We start from the raw sequence: 9,142 nt of genomic DNA, 5'->3' as shown, positions 1-9,142 counted from the left end.
CTGCTGGTGGTGGTATAGCTCACGGAAGAAAACTCAAGTTTCCAGCCAGGACGGTGAGGAGGAGGAGGAGGATGAGCTTTATTCCTCTAGTGCAGAAGAGCAGTTTGCTCTGCGTGAGATTGCGAGTGCAAGAGCTTCACTTTCCATCTCAAGCCCAGAGGAGCTCCCCCATCAGGACAGTGAGGAGGATTTCCTGTTTTCCTCTAGAGACGATGGGCAGTGTGCTGCTGAGTGTGAGACTAGAGCACCTGTCTCAAGCTCAGAGGAGCGCCCCCTTGAGGACAGTGAGGAGAAGGAGGAGGATGACCTGTCTTCCTCTAGAGACGATGAACAGTGTGCTGAGTGTGAGACTAGAGCACCTGTCTCAAGCCCAGAGGAGCGCCCCGTTCAGGACAGTAAGGAGGAGGAGGAGCTGTCTGAGCTGTTTGCTCAGTGTGAGGCTCAGGGGCGTAGCAAATTCTGGGCCATGTACACTCGCAATAAAAGTAAAAGAAAAGAAAAGAAGGACGAGGATGACCTGTCTTCCTCTAGTGACGATGAGCAGTGTGCTCAGTCTGAGACTAAAGCACCTGTCTCAAGCCCAGAGAAGCGCCCCCTTCAGGACAGTAAGGAGGAGGAGGAGCTGGCTGAGCTGTTTGCTCAGTGTGAGGCTCAGGGGCGTAGCAAATTCTGGGCCATGTACACTCGCAATAAAAGTAAAAGAAAAGAAAAAAAAAAGCATAAATAAAGTTTTAAGCTACAATCTCTGTTATGATTTTTTATTAATATTGAGATCACATTTATTTAACATGATTATTCATTGGCTTTGATAACATTGTGAATTTATTGAGCGTTGAAAATAGCTTTTAAGCACAGCACTGCACTGCAATGCTAAGGCTTTTTACCAGACAAAAATAATTAATTGCTTTATTGCTTAATCTATTACTAGTGTGTACTTGCACCTACAGTGATATAAGTAGGCTAGAAATATTGCTAGGTGTATCATATATTAAGTATCTGCACTGTTTCACTTTCAGCTCTGCTGTGTTAGTAGACAACAGGCTATAACACACGCACTGAACCAAAAGAATAACTTACTTAAACTTAAGGTAAACAACTCGCATTTAGACAGCAATTCTACCACCCAGCAGCGCTAAGAACACTCCAGCACACTAAGAACATAAGAATCTAAATATGAAACAGAATAAGAAAGTTAAATAAAATAAAAACTAATAATAAATAAATAAAAACGAATTAAATAAATATAAAAACAATAGTAAAAAGATAAACTAATTAAAAAAAAGGTAACACATTATTTTAAGGAACACAAATTAGGAGCTTATTAATGTCTTATTATTTGCTTAATAAAGCCATAATTACACATTTATAAATGATTTATTCACTACTTATTTGGCTTTATTCTGTGTAAGTGTTATTGGTGCTTAATTAGTGGTCTGTTATGTGGAAATGATTAACAATGGCTGTATTAGTTATAGTTCAGAATAAACGGCTTGTATTCTTGGGAATAATTTGATATATCTTAATAATTCTATATATTTAGGAATAATTTAGAATATTTGGGAATAATTTGATATATTTGGAACAATTTAGTATATTTAGGAATTATTTGGTATATTTGTTTACTTTCTGCTGCTATGTAACTAATATCCCTTACGAAACAATAATAAATGGCAATATATTGGAAAATATAGTGCAATATATTAAATAATAAGTTTTCATATATGGAAAAAATGACATCTATTGTTTAATATATGACAATTTATGCATGGACCATTTATGTCTATATATTGGTAAATATAAAAACATACCGCAATAAAGACAAAATCTCTAAACTGCTAAACTGCAATATTTTTTTTAGACCAAATGCTTTTTTTTTGTATTTATTAGTGTCTTTCTTAAAAGACACTAGTGCATTTCACAAAAGAGACAAAAGAGTACCATGATTTAAAATACATCCTGAATGTGCTGTTACGGCATGGGCTCGTCCACACCCCACAACATAAAAGAGGGACACCACACGAGAGTTTTAAGTTTTAAACAAATTATAATTTTATTAAATAAATTTGAAAATATAAATTAATTCAAAATGTCTAGGGTATGTATGCAATGTTAGTCGTGAATGAGTGGATGTATGTTGCGTCAGTGAGTGATAAATGTAGAGGCAAAGGAAAGGAGGAGAGAGACGAGAGGAGAGTGAAGAGGGAGAAAGAAAAAGAAATGTGCCTACACACAAAGAAAGTGCCTCCCTTGGAGAGACAAACCCCCAGCTTATATGCCATCCGCCTGCACAGGTGAACTCAGGCAGCAATCAACCAATCAGGCCCAGCCCTGCCCGTGCACTGGCAGAGCAGCACCTAAAGGGGCCCATGGGGTCGTCACAGTGCCAATAAAGGTCCACAGTTACAGACCCAATAAACAAAATACATTTACATAATCTACAATTACTTAAATAAAGTGGTCATATTCATGTTTGCATATTAAAAATTTGAATGTAACAAAGATTGACAAGTTATTACATTTTTTTTTGCCCAAATGCTACATACATTACACAGATCTAGCCCAAAATCTTACATTTAGGTGTATTACACTTATACAGTCTATTAATTTTACTTAGTGATTTTATCATTAATTTTGTGTAAAAGGGCATACGAATATTATTATATTATATTATATTATATTATATAAGATTAGATTTGATTTTTGTTATATTGCTAATAATGTATTACATTTTTTAAATCATTTTAAATAATTGCAAGAAAAAAAAAAGCATAATAACCGCGAACCTGGCAACTCTGGGGAAAAGCGTTCTGTGATTGGACTGCAAGAGTAGAAGATTTAGACAAACAAGTATCAGCTGTTACAGCGCGATAGGGCGGGACTATGCTTTGGATGATGTTCGGAGAAAAGACGCTAAAATTGGCTCTCAGATTGAATGAACTGAATGAATATACAGGTTATGGTTTGCCCTGTTTCTTGGACGGAGGGACCAATGCAGTGAGCACTGTGTCAACCAGCTGGATACCTGACTCTGACCCAACAGAAACCTCCCCGCAGTCCTTCTAGAGTTATCTGGCAAGGTGAGTCCTTAATTTAAACAGTTAAAAGTTTTTTTAAGCAGTTTAAAAATTATAGTGAGGTGTACATTCTTGCTAAACTGCTTAGTCTACACAATTTAAGTTATGAGTTATAACTAGCTACTTTATCTTTAGTTTAACTAGCCAACCTAGCTTTAAGTTAATTAGCTACCTTTGCTTTAATTTAACTAGCCAGCCTAGCTTTAATGTAACTTAACTAGCTAGCTTAGCTTTATTTTAACTAGCCAGCTTAGCTTTAATTTAACTAGCTAGGTTAGCTTTATTTTAACTAGCTAAACTTACTTTAATTTTACGGTGGCCGAGAAAGCCCAACGCAGTGCAAATTGAAAAGCGCTGCAAAAGCACAAAACACATCCATCAAAATTACAACACAGGCGCAGCAAATAGAAAAACGCGCTGCAAATAGAAAAACGAGCTGCAAATAGAAAAACGAGCTGCAAATAGAACCACAACACAACGGAAGTGAGTCACAACACAACGGAATTTTCCCGGGGGCGCTGGGCTTTCTCGGCCACCGTATAATTTAACTAGCTAACCAAGCTTTAATTAAACTAGCTAAGCAAGCTTTAATTAAACTAGCTAAGCAAGCTTTAATTAAACTAGCTAAGCAAGCTTTAATTAAACTAGCTAAGCAAGCTTTAATTAAACTAGCTAACCTAGCTTTAATTTAACTAGCCAGCTTAGCTTTAATTAGGCCTGGACAATAATTCGATATCGGTATTTATCGCGATAAGAAATGTTTCAATAACGGTGATATCATTTTTGTGGTATATCGATATGTATTATTTACAGATCTGTCACGGACATGCGATTTACTGGCGTCAGCTCGCCGCACAGCTGAACACAATCAGCTTCCGTAGCTGGACTATCTCTGTGCGTGATGACGTAATCACATAGGCACGTAGCCAGATAGGCTAGGCTAGGCTCGGGTCCGCTACGCATCTAAAATGCCTCGCGCTGGAGCCAAACGGAGCCGGCACGAGCGGATCCAAGGTTAAGGTAGGCTCGGTTTGCATCTGAAATGTTCCGCGCTGGAGTGGAACGGAAAGGAACCGAGCCTAGCCTAGCCTCGGGTCCGCCTACGGGTTCGCTCGGTCCGCCTACGGGTCCGCTCGGTCCGCCTCTGGTTCGCTCGGTCCGCCCACGGGTCCGCTCGGTCAGCGGCCAGTTGTGGGTCCTCTTTGTCAGCCGCGGGTCCTCTTGGCTCCCAGCGCGGGACATTTTTGATGCAAAATGAATGCCCCTGCCGCTTCCACAAGTGATTAATTGAAGGAGGGAGGTCTAATTCAGTGGTGAGGATTTGGTTCGACTCTCGGAAGGTCTGCTAAACTTCAGTTTGCTGCAAATTGTGCCGGAGAGTGGAGCCGACCAGCAGCGGTAACGTTAAAACATCTAATCTGTTCCACCACCTCAATCAGTTCCACTACATACAATATTTTCCTTATACTGGCTGAAGCACTTTTATAGCTTATATTGTAAGTTATTTAAGTTATTTAAAGTTTATGAATCCTTTAGGTTTGTTTATTTGACGGGGATATCATGTTCCTTTTATGTTCATAAAGAGTTGTATTTTGGCTGAAGCACTTTTGTAGCTTATATTGTAACTAAGTTATTTATAGTTGATAAAGCCTATAGGTTTGTTTATTTGACGGGGAAATTTTGTTGCTTTTATGTGTATAAAGGCTTCTTGTGTTCTTTATCCTAGTTGGAACACTTTTGTTTTGATCTGTTAAATTTGTTTACAAAAGACTAAGAAGCTCTGCTTCTATCCTAATTTTAAGTTATTTTTTATTGGTAATAGTTATATTGGCTTATGTTTGATAGGGATGTCATGTTTTTATTTTGCTATATGCAAATAAAATTGAGCATTGATTTATCTTGACTATTGTTTATTTCTTAAGTATTATAATGTTTTCGTGAAAGGAGGTTTCAAAGACTTAAATTAAGTAGACAGTAGTAGGTACTAGGGGTGTGCCATATCATATATCACGATATTATACTCTGAAATATCGTGCCACATCACTCATCCCTAATTATCACATCAGGGTACTAATTTTTTTGCTGTTTTAAGCAAAAGAAAAACTCACACATTTCTAATTTCCTATTAAATATTTACTAGAGACAGATTATATCTGTAAAGTGTCATTTATTTTACTTTAATACTGGATATATGGAGATATTTGGAGTGCATTATTATTATGAGTATCATGTAAATCTCAATTTTTGACTTCTGTTATAAATCTGCTAAAATTATTGTTTTTTTTTAATATCTTAAAGGTGTGCAATATCATATCGTATACAATAATAAAAAAGTTTTTTGTTTTTTTGTCATATCGCCAAGAGTATCGTTATCGCGATAATACCATGAAATATTGTGATATTATTTTAGGGCCATATCGCCCACCCCTAGTAGGTACGTATTTCCATTGCAGGGATTCTTAGCAGTTTTCTGAGGCCTTCTAAGTATTTATATCTATATCGGAATTATATCGTATCGACCGAAATTAAGGAATATATCGTGATATGAATTTTGGCCATATCGTCCAGCACTAGCTTTAATTAAACTAGCTAGCTTAGCTTTAATTTAACTAGCTAACCTAACTTTAATTTAACTAGCTAACCTAGCTTTAATTTAACTAGCTAACCTAACTTTAATTTAACTAGCTAACCTAGCTTTAATTTAACTAGCTAACCTAGCTTTAATTTAACTATCTAGTCTAGCTTTAATTTAACTAGCTAACCTAACTTTAATTTAACTAGCTAACCTAGCTTTAATTTAACTAGCTAACCTAGCTTTAATTTAACTAGCTAACCTAGCTTTAATTTAACTATCTAGTCTAGCTTTAATTTAACTAGCTAACCTAACTTTAATTTAACTAGCTAACCTAGCTTTAATTTAACTAGCTAACCTAACTTTAATTTAACTAGCTAACCTAGCTTTAATTTAACTATCTAACCTAGCTTTAATTTAACTATCTAACCTAACTTTAATTTAACTAGCTAACCTAACTTTAATTTAACTAGCTAACCTAACTTTAATTTAACTAGCTAACCTAGCTTTAATTTAACTAGCTAACCTAACTTTAATTTAACTAGCTAACCTAGCTTTAATTTAACTAGCTAACCTAACTTTAATTTAACTAGCTAACCAAGCTTTAATTTAACTAGCTAACCTAACTTTAATTTAACTAGCTAACCTAACTTTAATTTAACTATCTAGTCTAGCTTTAATTTAACTAGCTAACCTAACTTTAATTTAACTAGCTAACCAAGCTTTAATTTAACTAGCTAACCTAACTTTAATTTAACTAGCTAACCTAACTTTAATTTAACTATCTAGTCTAGCTTTAATTTAACTAGCTAACCTAACTGTAATTTAACTAGCTAACCTAACTTTAATTTAACTAGCTAACCTAACTTTAATTTAACTAGCTAACCAAACTTTAATTTAACTATCTAACCAAGCTTTAATTTAACTAGCTAACCTAACTTTAATTTAACTAGCTAACCTAACTGTAATTTAACTAGCTAACCTAACTTTAATTTAACTAGCTAACCAAGCTTTAATTTAACTAGCTAACCTAGCTTTAATTTAACTAGCTAACCTAACTTTAATTTAACTAGCTAACCAAGCTTTAATTTAACTAGCTAACCTAACTTTAATTTAACTAGCTAACCTAACTGTAATTTAACTAGCTAACCTAACTGTAATTTAACTAGCTAACCTAACTTTAATTTAACTAGCTAACCAAGCTTTAATTTAACTATCTAACCTAACTTTAATTTAACTAGCTAACCTAACTTTAATTTAACTAGCTAACCAAGCTTTAATTTAACTATCTAACCAAGCTTTAATTTAACTAGCTAACCTAACTTTAATTTAACTAGCTAACCAAGCTTTAATTTAACTATCTAACCAAGCTTTAATTTAACTAGCTAACCTAACTTTAATTTAACTAGCTAACCAAGCTTTAATTTAACTATCTAACCTAACTTTAATTTAACTAGCTAACCTAACTTTAATTTAACTAGCTAACCTAGCTTTAATTTAACTATCTAACCAAGCTTTAACTAGCTAACCTAACTTTAATTTAACTAGCTAACCTAACTTTAATTTAACTAGCTAACCAAGCTTTAACTAGCTAACCTAACTTTAATTTAACTAGCTAACCTAACTTTAATTTAACTAGCTAACCAAGCTTTAATTTAACTAGCTAACCTAACTTTAATTTAACTAGCTAACCTAACTTTAATTTAACTAGCTAACCAAGCTTTAATTTAACTAGCTAACCTAACTTTAATTTAACTAGCTAACCAAGCTTTAATTTAACTAGCTAACCTAACTTTAATTTAACTAGCTAACCTAACTGTAATTTAACTAGCTAACCTAACTTTAATTTAACTAGCTAACCAAGCTTTAATTTAACTAGCTAACCTAACTTTAATTTAACTAGCTAACCTAACTTTAATTTAACTAGCTACCTTTGCTTTAATTGAACTAGCTAACCTAGTTTTAAGTTATAATTTATAGCTAGCTAACCTAGCATTCATTTATAAGTTATAATTAGCTAACCTATCTTTAATTTGTTATAACTAGTTAACCTATCTTTAATTTTGGATTTATTACTAGCTAACCTAGCTTTAATTTATAAGTTATAACTAGCTAACTTAGCTTTAAGTTAACTAGTTAGTTAGCTAAATTAGCTTTGAGATATGTTTTAATTAGCTAATCTAGCTATCTCACTTTATCCCATGAAATAGCTATGCTAATTTATTTTGTATTAAGGATTTAGCTGTACATTATTAAACTATCACAGTTTACCTTTAAATTAAGCATGTTATGAGTGGGTTCCGAATACTGAAACTTGTTTTTAATCTAAGAGTATTCGGACCCACTTGTTACTAAGTATCATTGTGTTGCTGTTGGTCATTGTTTGTTTATTTCTCATTTTCTTTCTTTTTTATAAGATGAAACTGGGGAAGGAAGGCACCATCACTGTCTCAGCCCATTGTTGGAGGACTGCAAAAGCACAAGCTACAGCCAGTGGGACGGCACGAGTGCTACTGATGGAACTCTTTTATGTTGATGTTTTTCTGAACTTTAAGCATACCTTTATCTGTTTTTGTATTATACATATAGTAGTATATGGTAGTATATATTCTTGAATTTATAGTGAAGTGTATTGTTAAATAAATAATAAAATAAATTGTGATGTGTGGTAATAGATGGTATGTGTATTATTGATAGTAATATATTAAAATATATTCTTGAATACATAGTGAAGTGTATTGTTCAAAATATAAAGTACAACATATAGTACATTGCAAAATATGTGGTAATAAATGGTACATAATAATTGATAAGTCATGTTCATATGTTGCCATTGCTGTTACAGTTACCATTTTAGCTATATTGGTATCTGCACATTCGACCAGTCAGTCAGTCAATCTACATTTTAAATTTAACAGTTGAGAGTCTTAAACCAATAGAAAATAAAACTGCTTGAATTCAATAGAGAATAAATGTGCTAAAATGTGTTTTCTGCATTTTTGACATATGTAAATGGGAAGTCAAACACACAGTTCTTTTTAGTGTGTAATTAGTGATGAACAGAACCTCACTTTAGAATATGGTACACTTCTTGGTGTATAAGTGACTTATTAAGCACTTATTAGCTAAATTGTAATGGAGATTGACTTATTAAATGTTTATTTTGCGCTTTTTAGTGTGTAATTAGTGATGAACAGAACCTTACTTTAGAATATGGTACACTTTTTGGTGTATAAGTGACTTATTAAGCACTTATTAGCTAAATTGTGATGGAGATTGACTTATTAAATGTTTATTTTGCGCTTTTTAGTGTGTAATTAGTGATGAACAGAACCTCACTTTAGAATATGGTACACTTTTTGGTGTATAAGTGACTTATTAAGCACTTATTAGCTAAATTGTGATGGAGATTGACTTATTAAATGTTTATTTTGCACTTTTTAGGGTGTAATTAGTGATGAACAGAACCTTACTTTAGAATATGGTACACTTCTTG

At 33.6% G+C, this 9,142-nt stretch overlaps 1 long non-coding RNA gene across 1 annotated transcript; it reads left to right on the top strand.

Moving 5' to 3' along the window:
• The first annotated feature begins 2,782 nt into the window (after window positions 1-2,782).
• LOC111194463 (uncharacterized) lies at window positions 2,783-8,368 on the top strand. The gene is made up of 2 exons (XR_007440718.1): window positions 2,783-3,077; window positions 8,064-8,368. It is a non-coding gene; the product is annotated as an uncharacterized LOC111194463 (long non-coding RNA).
• The last annotated feature ends 774 nt before the right edge of the window (window positions 8,369-9,142 follow it).

This window comes from Astyanax mexicanus, chromosome 1 (assembly GCF_023375975.1).
Source record: "Astyanax mexicanus isolate ESR-SI-001 chromosome 1, AstMex3_surface, whole genome shotgun sequence".
In the NCBI taxonomy this organism is placed as follows: Eukaryota; Metazoa; Chordata; class Actinopteri; order Characiformes; family Acestrorhamphidae; genus Astyanax; species Astyanax mexicanus.
Note: the sequence above shows the minus strand (reverse complement) of the source record. Positions and strands in the feature narration are given on the sequence as shown.